Source organism: Acomys russatus, chromosome 32 (genome assembly GCF_903995435.1).
Source record: "Acomys russatus chromosome 32, mAcoRus1.1, whole genome shotgun sequence".
NCBI classification, from domain to species: domain Eukaryota; kingdom Metazoa; phylum Chordata; class Mammalia; order Rodentia; family Muridae; genus Acomys; species Acomys russatus.
In genome coordinates this window covers 338,967-352,423 of record NC_067168.1, presented here as the reverse complement: position 1 = coordinate 352,423, position 13,457 = coordinate 338,967, and the positions used below count along the sequence as shown (strand labels likewise).

General features: G+C 49.1%; 1 protein-coding gene across 1 annotated transcript in view; it reads left to right on the top strand.

Moving 5' to 3' along the window:
- The first annotated feature begins 748 nt into the window (after nt 1–748).
- The window catches only part of Cgnl1 (cingulin like 1), a 148,880-nt gene continuing 136,171 nt past the window's right edge, over nt 749–13,457 (top strand). Inside the window, exon 1 of the mRNA XM_051140634.1 lies at nt 749–809. The gene's annotated coding sequence lies outside the window, so the exon portion shown is untranslated. The remainder of the gene's footprint in view (nt 810–13,457) is intronic.

The following is a 13,457-nucleotide window of genomic DNA, read 5'->3' as shown; positions in this document are numbered from 1 at the left end:
TTCTGTGGTTTTTCTACAAAAGAATCACTATTACTTTTTGAAATCTTTTCACGTTGCTATTTTGAATTTTTGAGTGTTGATTTTTTTTTTTCAACATGTCACTAAACACTTACTTATTAAAATAGTGTAGGCCATGTGACATTTCTGCAGTCCTTTCTTTAGGAACAACCCGTGGGGTGAGTGTCCTGCTCACTTTACAACAGAGGAAACTGAGGCTTGGAAGTGACAAGGCTTGACTCTGTGTGATGCGATGGAAAACGAACTAAACCAGGGCCTGAGGTCTTGTTTCTAATGCCAGTTCTGCTACCAGCAGCCGGGTGACCTCAGAGACAGGCCCAGCTTTTTTGCTTATAGGCGTCACTGGGTGCCTTTCCACCAGTGTGATTTGCTTCCCAGTGAAGAGAACAAGGGTGCGTGGATGGTGTGGGAAACTGAGGTCTGGGTGGGACTGCGAAATAGGGAAGGCTTCCTGGAGGAGGGGTGGTGAGGGAGCGCTGAGATAGAGAAGAGAGGGTGGCTGCAGGGTAAGGAGGGGGTGCTGGTGAGAGGGCACAGATGGAACAGGATTTCTGGGAGCACCAGCGACTGCTCGCGAGGGGCCGCAGGCCTGGGTCCGCCTGGTCCCGGGTCACTGGGAGGGTGCGGACGCAGACCAGCCTGCTCCTCCTCCCGGGAGGGCGGGCGGCTGCAGGGGGGGCGGCGGGGCGGGGCGGGGCGGGGCTGGCGCGGCCTCCTGGCGACACGGCGGCTGTGCTCTCCCGCCCGGCTCTGCGGGCTGCAGAGGGAGCGGGACCCAGGAGGCGCAGGCGGTAAGTGATCTTGGACTCGGAGCCGGGAGGGTGTGCGTGGGCCGCCGGGGCCCAGGTGCTGACCCAGATCACAAGGGGCTCTGGCTCCTGCAGGTTTGCGCAGTGCTCAGCCCAAGCGTCGGTCCTTCGGATCCCGGCGCCGGGGCCGCAGTCCCGGAGCTGGAGGTGCGCTCCTGCCTCCAGCACTGCGCCCCGCACCGCAGACGCGCCGAACAGTTGGTGGCGAACCTGCGCAGGGCTCTAGTGACAGCTGCGGGCGAGCCCCACGGAGCACCGCACTCCCCGCCCTTGCCTGCAGTGTTTGATCTCAGCGTGCTCTTTAAGACCATTCTTTAAACAGAACAGGCTGGTGGCCGCTCCTCTGTCCTGGGCCGGCGCTCACTGCACTGCCCAAAGAGGTCACCCCGAAAGCCTTTACCCCCACGAAAGCCTTTACCCGTCTTCTGAGGGACGTTTTCCAAGTTGCATCACCGTTTGGCTTCCAGACAGGTGCTTGGCTGTGGTGTTGGACTTACAGATTTTTTAAAAAGAACTTTTTGTATTTACTATGTGCGCGCCCTTTTACCCCAACAACCCTTCCAACGCCGAGTACTGTCCTCAAAATACTGTGGGAGTTCTTTTAAAGGGGCTTGCAAAGGGGCTATACACCTGGTAAGATTTAAAAACAAAACCAATAAAAAGATTCTCAACTTCTCCCTCCTGCCTACATCCCGTTTCCCGAGGCAGTCGGTGGGAACATTTAAAAAGCTGCCCCGGTAGTTTTGGGTGCAGGCAAGTTTAGAAGAGCAGAGAGGGGAGGAGAGCCCATCCGGAGCGCTCAGTCTTTCTAACCACCTCGCCACCAGGGGGGCATGTGGATGCTGTGTGCCAATCTTAGACCTCAGGTGGTGCCATCCAAAAAAAAAAAAAAAAAAGTTCTCTTTGTACCTAACTCTGTTTACAGTAAATATTTTCAGAGACACTTTTTACTTAGGAGGTTGGAGTGTGGGCCTTTGAGTCCTTGCCAGAGTCAAGGTTGTCCTGTCAGAGAAAACCGAGTGATTTGGAAAAGGACCTTAGATTGAAAAGATGAGGAAAATGTTTAGGATTAGGTGAACCCTTCCTTACACATGCACACGCGCCTGCACACAAAAGTACCGGCATTTACATAAAGGTGGGGATTTTCCCGAAGGTGGAGCGAGCCTGAAGGGTTTGCACCTGGTACTTGTGTCTATGTGTGTGCTTTTGTGAGTTAGTTGTCTTTGATGTTTGCCCTCGGGAGCAACCGTGTGTATGTTTCTTGATAGAATAACATCGGAGTTAGAGAATTGGCGCTTCCAGCAACATGGCAGAGCTCGCTTCAGTCTGAAAAATGATGGGACACAGGAAAGGCCGAGCAAATGTTTGAATCCAGTGATCTTGGTCACATATGTTTTAATAATACAGTTGTCCTAGGTGAGCAGTCACTGCTAGGTTAAGACTCTGGCATTCTAAGTATTCACACGTCTCCTGGGTGTTACAACATGGCCACAAGTCAGATTTTGTATTTTCCTTAGGTGCTGGCCCTGTGTGTTGTCTTTTTGTAGTGTCAGGATGCTGTCGCTTTAAGGATGCCCTGGGGAAGGTGTTTGTGTTTCTGACCTCTAACATGGGCCAGAAGGACACTGATTTTGAAAAATAAAAAATGATGAAGTCTTGCTCCATTGGTCTGTCTTGTTTTCCTGTCCTGCTACAGTGCCCTTTCCTATTGCCAGCTGCTAGAAGTGTGACCGCTGGGGAGTCACCACCACAGTTTTGACTTTGGCTTGGGAGCGGAGGTTATATGGAGTACATGGTGCTCCCGGGTGGCCCCTGACCCCAAATCTTCACCCTTTGGGGGAACAGAACCATAAAGAAGCCGTGTGTGTGTGTGTGTGTGTGTGTGTGTGTGTGTGTGTGTGTACCAGACCATCAAACTGACTGCTTGTAAACCTGTGACTTTCCTTTCCATCTGGAGAGCAAGATTTACCTAAAGATGCTCCCAAACTCTTGGTGTCTGAAAAGGCATGCCTGAAACGTGGCGGTTACCTGTGAGATGAGGGGTGCAGCTCCTGGAGAGCCTGGTGGTTTGTGTTGAGACCTGCGATTGTCTGTTACAGCCAGCTACTTAGTATAACAGCTTCCGGGGCTGGAGAGATGGCTCAGTGGTTAAGAGCACTGCCTGCTCTTCCAAAGGTCCTGAGTTCAATTCCCAGCAACCACATGGTGGGTCACAACCATCTATAATGTAACCTGATGCCCTCTTTTGGCCTACAAGCAGACAACACTGTATACATAATAAATAAATCTTAAAAAAAAAAAAAAAGTATAACAGCTTCCAATGTGTGTCTGTCTGTCCTAAGTTATTTCTTCATGCTGATAGAGTGAATAATGGTGGAATTTAAAGTGTTTCTAAGCTCTTTTCCCCCTGAAACTCATTTATCTAAAAGATGCTGTTAACCTTTTTAAAAGGTCTAGCTGAGGTTCCTTCCCTTCCTTTCTCCTTCCTTCCCTCCTCTCTTTCTTCCTTCCCTCCCTCCCTTTCTTTCTCCCTCCCTCCCTTCCTCCCTTTCTTTCTCTGGTCCTGGTGCTTTGAGAGAGGCTGGCACTCAAGGAAAAGAATAAAGCTCAAGGGAATTGACACCTGGGTAATTTTCCCTGGTGACACTCGAGCACACACTTTCTTCTGTCACTTGGCATTGCTGTCATGATGAAACAAGTTATGATATGAGAACCCAGAAAAGGGGGTGGGGAGGGCCAGGGCCAGAGAGAAGAGGGGTGCAGATAGGGGTTGCACCAGGGCTGAGTGGCCTTCGTGAAGTTGGAAGCTGGCTTGAGTGTCAGTCAAATGCCCCCACTGGGCCTTGTAAAATGGCTCAGATGGTAAAGGCGCTTGCTGCTGAGCCTGATGGGGCCAAGTTTGAGCTCTGCAACCTACGCCGTAGAAGGAGGAAATTGATTCCTGCAAGTTGTCTTCCGACCTCCACATGTTCTCTCTCTCTCTCTCTTTCTCTCTCTCTCTCTCTCTCTCTCTCTCTCTCTCACACACACACACACACACACACACACACACACACACACACACACACGGCTCTGTTGCAAACCCCTCTACTTTGTTTTCTTCCTGTGCCTGCCTTTCTCTGTTCCCCAAGCCAATGCCCCCACCCCTGCCTTTTTGTGAGAGGGGGGCTAGGGGTGGTAGGCGCTCAGTCATTCTATTTGACCTAGGCTTATCTCCAACTGAGATCCTCCTGCCTCGGCCTCCCAAGTACTGGGATTTACTGCCCAGCCACAGGAGAGGTTGTTGTGACTGTTTCTTTCTTTCTTTGGTTACTCACTGAGCAGCTACTTACTTCTGGCAGGGCTCTGTCCCACCTGTCAAGTTCTTGGTCAACAGGATACAGTTCTTGACTTAAGGAGCCTGAGTCTGGGCAGTGGATCTGGAGACTGTGGGTTACAGTGCTCTGGGTGCTCGTGGGCACAGGCTTGTCTCACGTGGGGCAATTCCCCTGTAATTCATGCATTTATTTGGAAGGTATAAGAAACACTTTCTGAGCTCTAAGTTCCACTTTATTTCACCGAGACTTTGTCCCAGGCTTAAAATGAGGGAGCTGTGGGGTTCTTTTCTGACTGGAGGGGAGGGAGGGTGCTGGGTATTGGAGGATGGATTTCCTGGAGGGTCTGTAGGGGGATGGAGAGCTCCCGTGAAGAGGACAGGACTGTCTGTCGGCTGGTGACTGGTAATGGCAGCCTAGTGGCTGTGCATCTGTGACAGGGCCCGGCAAAGCTCCTGCTTGTCAGAGTAGAGGCCCCTGAACTTGAGCCTCATTCTGCCATGGCTGCTGTAAGACAGGGCTGCTGAGCAGGCTGCAGACCACATTTCACTCACTCCAAGTACTGTTTCATAGGGCTGAGGACCTCCCAGTTACTATGCCAGGCCTGCTGGAGGCACTCACTTGTCATCCCCACCGTAGGTTCATAGGCCTGCCTGGGCTAACTAAGGTCAAGGCCAGCTTGGGGCAACTTGAACCCTGTTTTCAAACCACAACCAAAAAGGCTTTTTTTTTCTCCTCTTCTGAGACAGGGGCTCATGTATCCCACACTATTCTCTAGTTCACTCGGTGGCTATGATGACCTTGAACTTCCCAAGTCCCAGGATTTTAGGCAAACACCCTATGACTGTTTATGCCATACTGGTCATCAAAACCAGGGCTTCACGTATGCCAGGCAAGCCCTACCAACTGAGCCACACCCCCAGCCCCATAGTCACTATTTGCTTATTGGCCATATCCAAGTGACAGGTCGCACAGGCAGCACTTCTTTTTCTCTGCTCCAACTCTGACATCCCTAGAGACTCGAGGGTCCTGGAGCCACGCCCAGCCTGCGCTGTGGCTGAGCTGAGGTTAACAAGTGCTCAGGTCTTCCTACAGGGTTCAGCTCTGCAGAGCTGATTAAGACACTGTGTTTTCAGGGGCTGGAGAGACCACTTGTTGGTTAAGAACTCTTCCTGTTCTTGATGAGGACCTGGGTCAGCTTTCCAGCACCCGCACATCCGCTCACAACTGTGTAACTTCAGTCGCAGGGAATCTGACATGGTCTGCTGACATCCGTGGGCACTGTGCACACATGAGGTGTATATACCTTCATGCAGACAAAATACTCATACATATGAAAATAAATGCATCTTTAGAAAAAGACGTTCTGATTTTAGACACCCACATACCCCACCCCTCAGCCCCCCTGCACAGTCCCCTTGAGTTTGGATAGATTTCTTGTTTTCCCTCCTGGAAGATAATGTACATCTCAAAGACCACTGTGTCCTTGTGGTCCAAGGGACTTAACTTTTTTCCTTTTTTTTTTTTTTTTTAAGAGAAGGCAGATTTGGCTGTTGGGAAAGGCTCTGAATGGGCCCACTCTGGGCTGGAGAGGCACTGTTCCTGCATTTCTTTAAGCTTTGCAAAGCCCTTGAGTTTTGGAAATAATTGGTTATTGGGTAAGAATTAAAAACAGGCTTCAGTGCTGGGCTTTTTAGTGAAGGTCTGCAGCCTTGTTCATGTGATGTATGCAACCAAAACAACTTGCTGCACCATAATTACCCTGAGCTTTTAAATTTACAGATAGTTGGGGCTTTGAGCCCGACAGCACTGTCATTACCTAGATGAGCCTAGAACAGGTTCACAAATGGCTGTGGGTATGCACACAGGATTCCACCCAAAAAGACTGGACCCAGGGAGCGCTGCAAGAGACTTAGCGAAGAGTCAACATGGAGTTAAGCGTTCAGGATTACAACACCGGGCATATTCTATGAATTTGGAATATGCTGGCCAGCCTGCCTGGCAGCCTCTTTGTTTATAGGGTGACATTTATTAGCTGCTGTCCAATCACAGAGAGTTTTGCTTACCTTAGGTAAACTATGTGATGGCTCAAGATGTTATTTTGTAGATTTTATATCTGTAAGACCGATATTATTATTGAGACAGGATCTCATGTAGTCCAGGTTACCTCAGACTTGCCTTATAGCAGAGCATGACGTTAAACTTCTGATGATCCTCCTGCTTCCACGTCCTAGGTGCTGGGATTACAGGTAGATAGGCATCACCAAGCCTGGTTCATCCTGTGCTGGGAGATGGAACCCTGCATGTTAGGGAAGTCCAACCAGCTGAGCCCGATTCCCCAGCCCTAGTGGTGGATTTTGGAAGAATGTGGAGAAACCTTGTTTTACAGGTTCGATTCTCTGGTACGCTTACTTGAGAGGTCCTTCTCCTCCTTCAGAACCACACAGCTTCAGATGGCAAGTGGAGGGCGTCTCTCCCTGTCCCAGGCAAGTCTCAGAAGCCTGGGGGAACTGGCGTAGAGCAGCAGTTACCGTGGAACCATGAGAGTTAGAGGAACCAGGCTAGGGAACTGGCTCAGTGGCTAAGAGCGCTGTGCACAGGACCCAAGTTCAGTTCCCAGCACCCACACGGTGGCTCACAGCTATCCAAGGCTCCAGTCCCAGGGAATTCAGTGCTCTCTTCTAATGTCTAAGGGCAACATAGACATATATGTAGGTAGAACACTCATGCATGTAAAAGTAAAATAAAATAAATAAAATAAATGAATCAAGTTGGGGGATAGCTTGCTTGGGGACCACAGGGTGGCATTGACCAAACTTAAGATTTTTGTTTATGAAATTTTTTGTTTAGGACTTAGGTATTTTTGTCTAAGATGTGTCCAGGCCACTTTAGTCCTAATTGTTCCTGTTTTCCTGGGCCTCTTGTAAGCTTTGGGAAGTGAGGGAGAGGTGGGACTGGTTAATTAGGTTTAGCTTTTAACTTATTATCTAGGACTGGCCTGAAGACCTGAGTCTAGGTTTCTGGGTGGGAGGCAGTGGGATAGGACATGGAAGAAAGAGAGAGGGGGAGTGAATAAGAGAGGGGGGGAGAATAAGAGAAAAATGACAATGGCCCTAGTTCCCCGCCCTCCTCAGAGGACAACTGGTCCCTCTCCTGTGTCAGCATAAAGTGTTCCTGACTGGCTTGCCCGAGCCCCATCAGCCTGCCTTCCCTGTTTCACTTCTGTCGAACAGGCTCTATCTTAGCCTGTTTTATAAGTGAGACACAAGACCATGGGAAGTGGGGCCATTTGTCAAATTTGGGCAGCTTCTTAGGGGCGGGGGTCCAGGTTTCTGAGTTGCCCTCACTCCTAATGACTCATGCCCCTGCACAAGCGTGGCTCGGTTCTCTCTTACGCCTGTTTTTGATTCTCTCAACCCACTCTATATGCTTTATCTTTTAACACATTTAAAAAATGTTCATTTTCATTTATATGTGTGTGTGTGCATGAGAGTGAGTGTGTGAGAGTACATGTGTGCACAAACCTGCTTGTCAGTATGCACACCTGTGGGGCTGGAAGGGGGCATCTGGAACAAGAGTTACAGCTGGTTGAGGGCCATCTGATGTAGATGCTGGGAGCCAAACCCTGGTCCTCTACAAGAGGCGCCAGCGCTCGTAATCACCGACCCATCATCTCTACGTTTATCTTAGCAGTTAGAATACGGCTCAGGCCCTTTGTGTACCTTTCTGAATTCCCACAGTCCTGTAAATAAGCCTATAAGGGTGCAGGGAGGTGGGCAGAGCATGTGCTCAGTATGTCGGAAGCCCTGTGCCCTGTGCCCAGCACTGGGTAAGCCAGGTGGATGTGGCAACATTCACATGTAATCCTAGCACTGGAGAGGCAGAGGCAGAAGGATCAGACATTGAAGGTCATCTTCAGCTATGTAATAGGTTCAAGGCCAGCCTGGACTAGGAAGGGCCCTGTCTTTAAGTAGAAAAAAGTCTGCACAGCTTTTTTTTTTTTTTTTTAAATTACTCTTAATCAAGAGTTGGTTAAACCTTAGAATGTCCTCATTTTGCTATCGGGTAAGAGTGTCCTGGTCTCCAGTACTTGTGTTGAAAGCCCTCTCTGTGTCAGGTACTGGGAGTGTGGTTCTGGTAGATTCCTCTTCATCGGGGTGGGGGTGGCAGGTGGGGGCGGTGATTTTCTCACCTACAGTGTCGGGGCTTGGAGCCTACTTCTTGTTGCTGTGCAGGAGCAGGTAGCCGCAGTGGGTGTTGCAGAGTTAGGATGCCCAGCTGGCCGAGGTTAGGGTTGCTGCGCGCAGAGGATGATGCCCCGAGCTGTGCTCCAATGAGGCCACGGTTCTCTTTACCGTCTCTGACCATAGAGAGTTTCTAGTAAGTGATGAATATCGTGCTTTCCAAAGTAAGGTGCAAAGAGTAGAATTTCACGTTTATTGATGCTTCTGGTTGGCCTGGAGGTGCCCTGGAGTGGGAATAGCCACTTTACCCTCTACTACTAAACCCTTTTTAGCTTCATTTGTAACTGCTCACGCTATTTACATATAAATAACCATGCTTCCAGCCCTGGGGGAATCACCAGGTGGAGTCGCCTGGGGCTGGTGCCGCTATTAAAAGCCTCTTGAGGTGGGGGGGAGGGGTTTGAGTCCCCATCCTGTCTCTTTTCACTGGTTACTTTTAACTGTCAACTTGACACGACTTAGAATCTTCTGAGAAGTGAGCCTTAATGAGGAGTTATCTGGACCAAACTTGCCTGTTGGGGATTGTTTGGACTATTCGTTAATGCAGAAGACCCACACGATGCTCTAGGCAGGGGGTCCTGAGCTGTTGGAGAGGTGAAAGCTGGCCCAGAGCAAGGGAGGGTCCACAGTCTAGTCTCTCTCGGCTCTGGACTGGATAGGATGTTGTAAATTCCTGCCTTGACTTCCCCATAATGATGGACTAAACCCCAGAACTGCGGGCTGAGCAGATCTCCTCTCCGCTAAGTTGCTCTTTGACAGGATGTTTTATCAGTACAGAAGAGAAACTAGGACACTCTTCATGTTGCTTTAAGGCAGTGGGAGGTTCTCAGAATCCCAATGCTGAGATCCTTTAATAGGTTCCTCATGTTGCAGTGACCCCAGCCAGAAATCACTTTTGTTGCTATTTCATAGCTGTAATTTTGCTATGGTTATGACCATAATGTAAATGTCTGATATACAGGATATCTGATATACAACCCCCAAAGGGGTCTCGACCCATAGATTGAGAAACATTTCTCTAAGGAGTAAATTAAGCAGCGGTTCCAGTGTGAAGATGCTAGTGAGATTACAGACAGAAACCTTTTACCTACATTTTCCCTGCCATCTGCCCGGCAACAATGGGTCTTCCTTCTGCCTCTATAAAAATGCTTATTCTATCTGCGTGCTCCGGTGGCACGCGCCTGTAATCCCAGCACTTGGGAGGCAGATGCAGGCTGATCACTGTGAGTTCGAGGCCAGCCTGGTCTACAAAGTGAGTCCAGGACAGCCAAGGCTACATGGAGAAACCTTGTCTCGAAAAACCAACCAACCAACCAAACCAAAGCTTATTCTGGAGATGTCCCCCCACACGGTTCCCGGCGGATGTGGCCTTCTGTGTCTGGAGCTTCCACTGACACATGTTTCCAAAGCTTTTTTTTTTTTTTTTGTATCTCAGCATCATTAACTGGCTCTCTAGTGCTGCTCACCAACATCTTTTGGGGGTGGGGATGGGAGTTGGGTGTGCACAAAGTCTCGCTCGTAGCTAGCTCAATATGTATATGTAGCTTGCCTCTAAATCTCAAGTAATGGGATTAAAGGTCTCCTGGCTGTCCTTACCAGTGCGTTTTTGTTTTGTTTTGCTTTTTGTCCATTTTAAGTTTTAAAATGCCCATCTTTCATCATGCAGTTGGACCCTTTTTGGCTACCAGCCATAAGTTTTCCACTTTTCCCATCCCGTGCTTCCAGCGACCCTTGACACGCTCGCTGGAATGAAGCCCTCTCTCAGGCTCTCCATGTGCACAGGAATAGGTTTTCTTGGGTGTTTTATTTCTGTAGGAGATCACACTGCAGGAACACACATGGGGACCCCACCCCCTGTTATGCTTAATTTCCCGTGACAGCATGGCAGGTTTTCAAAACAAGTGTCTGGGAGACACCCGCCAGGCCTCCCTTTATTCCTTGCTTTAAAAGCTTTCCGCCGGGAGAAGTGGCCCTCAATTAAGTCATTTAATAAAAAACCTCCTTTCATTTTAAAGCATTCTTGGGAAGTGTTTACACTGGATGCCACCGAGGGCTTCTAAACGAGGAGCTGTGGAGTGAGGGATCCTTAACCTGTGCCTCTAATAATACCCTTTGCTTTAGCTTCAGGCAGAGGCCCTGGCAGATTTGTAGTTTTGTCATTGACCTAGACCCGAGACTGGGAGCTGGGTAAGTTGTGTGTGTATGTGCGCGCTCCACTTGTGAGGGGGTAGAGGACATTCTTGGCTCTGTATTCTCCCCCTTTCAGGAGCCTCTGGTTGGAGAACCCTGAAGCTGCACAGAGACACTGTATGGATCCAGAAGCTTCTACCTAGGAAGGGCTGTCATGCCATTCCTCTCAGCCACCCCCTCAGCTCCCAGGGTGAAAACTTTAACAGAAAGAAACTTAAAAAAAAAAAAACACACACAACCCCCAAAAAAAACACCCCAGGGAGCAGTTCAGCTCTGGGCTTCTGGGTGTGTGTGGTGTGTTGTGACGTGTGTGTGTGTGTGTGTGTGTGTGTGTGTGTGGTGTGTACGGTGTGTGTGATGTGTATGTGGTGTGTGTGTGGTGTGTTGTGTGATGTCTTTGTGGTGTGTGTTGTGTGATGTGTGTGGTGTGTGTGTGATGTGTTTGTGGTGTGTGGTGTGTGTGTGGTGTGTTGTGTGATGTGTTTGTGGTGTGTGTTGTGTGATGTGTGTGGTGTGTGGTGTGTGGTGTGTGTGTGATGTGTATGTGGTGTGTGGTGTGTGTGTGATGTGTATGTGTGTGGGTGGAGTGTGGGGGAGAAACGTACCTGGTTGAAGGCTATCTGGGCCTGTGAGGGCTGGGGAGCCTAGGGAGGTTCTGGAGAGGTGAGTGAGAGGCAGCAGGCTACCAACTGACTGAGTGACTTTCACCAAACACTTAAGAATATACCACCAGTGGAGGCATTGCGGAGAAGCTGGGTCCTCACAAACTGTGTGCTGGAGCCCCGCCTTTTGTGTTTGCTACTGTTGTTCGCTAGACCCTTCTTATACTAGGCCAGGACAGGAGGGACAGAGAACCTCAGGCACTGGCTCAGGTAGAGGTTGATAAGCTGCAGGGTACAGCTAGTAAGCGCTGGCCAGGCTCTGCTCAGGGCGGAGTCATGGTGCCCCCTCCCCAACGTTTCTGAGCTATGTGTGCAAGGTGCTTACAGGCATTTGGAGAGAGCCTGGAGACACTTCCTGTTTCCAGAGCTCACTTGCCTTTCTACCTGGTGGGTTTCTGTCATCTATGGGACATGGGTCACGTCTGGCTTCTGGGGGAAATCATGACTCGTACATGGGGAAGCCTTGTTTGATCTATCTGTAAGTTTCCGGAGTGACACACTGAGGACTGTGAACTTCTCTCAGGGCCAAGGCTGTTCAGCGTGAGTCTTCCGGCTTTCTGAGAGTGGAGAAGGACACTGGGAGGGAACAGGCCTGTTCTGACAAATTGTCCTTTAGAGGATGTCAGAGAGAAAATGTCTCATTTACTGACGAAACACAATACATAGACAACGGAATTAGACTATAGGAAATGTTCTTTTTATTTACAACTTGAGCATGACTTGGGGAGTTCAGCTTTAGTTTTAAGTAATTCCATGGCAGTGGAGTCGGGGAGGGGAGCTTAAGGAGAGACAACTAAGGGCCTGGCTAGGACAGTCTGAAAGTTGGTTATTGGAGAACAGGAGTCCCTTTTAGCTGGGTCTGGTTGATGTAAAGGAAAGAAGCCCAGCCGTAAAATAAAGTCTTTTTTTTTTTTTTAAACCTCCCCTAGTACCTGGCACAGAATGAAAGACATTTGAAGAATGAATAGATGTTTAGGTAAAGACCCAAAGTAAACTTTGTGACGTGTACAGCCCAGCCTGCCAGCTCGACTCCACAAGAAAGTGGGGCCTGTTGGAAATATATTTCACAAGTAAAACTTAGCTGTCATTTCTGCTTTTGCTCTGAGCTCTCAGACCAGCTCACTGCTGGGGATCAGTCTGAGTATGGAATGTTCTATCTATCTGTCGCACACCACACCGACAGACACCTGGGGTGCCAAGGTCTGCAGCATAAGGCTGGGGAGTGCTTCCACAGAACAGGGTCGAACAAGGTCTTCTTGCAGGTGGCTCAGTGTGACCTGTTTATAGTGTGTGGCTTCTAGGAGTCTGTGTGTCTTTTTTTCTGTTTTGAGATGGGGGTCTCACTTATATAGTCTTGGCTGGCCTGGAACTCACTCTACCAGACCGTCCTCGAGCTCACAGACACCTGCCTGCCTCTGCTCGCTTTGTTACCCTGGGCCAGGATAGCAGAAAATGCGATCTTGATTGTATTACTTTAGTAATAAGAACAGAGCCACTGCTAGCAGTCGGTGAGATAGGAATCTTCAGTGTCATTGGTCAGTCTGTAGAAAAGCGTGAACGTGCGAGAGTTACATGCTGCAGCATTCCAAGCATGATTCCCTCCCACATGGGAAGGCGGAGGTGTGTGGGCATTGGAAGGCTTTTTCTGAGAGTTGGCCAACGGGGTGGTAGCCAGTTGAGCTGTTGCTGTTCGTTACTCCCTTGCTCGAGGGCTGACTTTCTGAGCTGGATCCAGTAAACCAGGAGGACGAATGTCCTGAGGGATGGTCCAGGGAAGGTCCGGGGAAGGTCCGGGGAAGTTGCCTTTAGCTTCTGTGCTCCTGGCTTTTAGCATTAATCACTTCTATGATGGCCACCGGATACTCACACCACCCAGACAATGATGGTGTCTGATGTCATTGAACTTTGCTACAGCCATTTTCTTTGGAATGAAATGAAAAGCTTTCAACATTTACAAAGGAAGGAAAATGCGCAATCTTAGTGAGCCTTCTTGCTACAGAATGAAAGGAACCCATAGTGTAAACCCAACTGCTTAACTGTGCTCTCTCTCTCTCTCTCCATATATATATATGCATATATATGTATGTATATATCATATATATGAATATATTATGTATATTCACATGGGTTATTAGGCATAGCTGGAATGAACTGTTTCCCATTTTGGAGGGGCACTGAATTGAAATGCAGAGAATCTGAGCTTATTGGCATATTATGTTC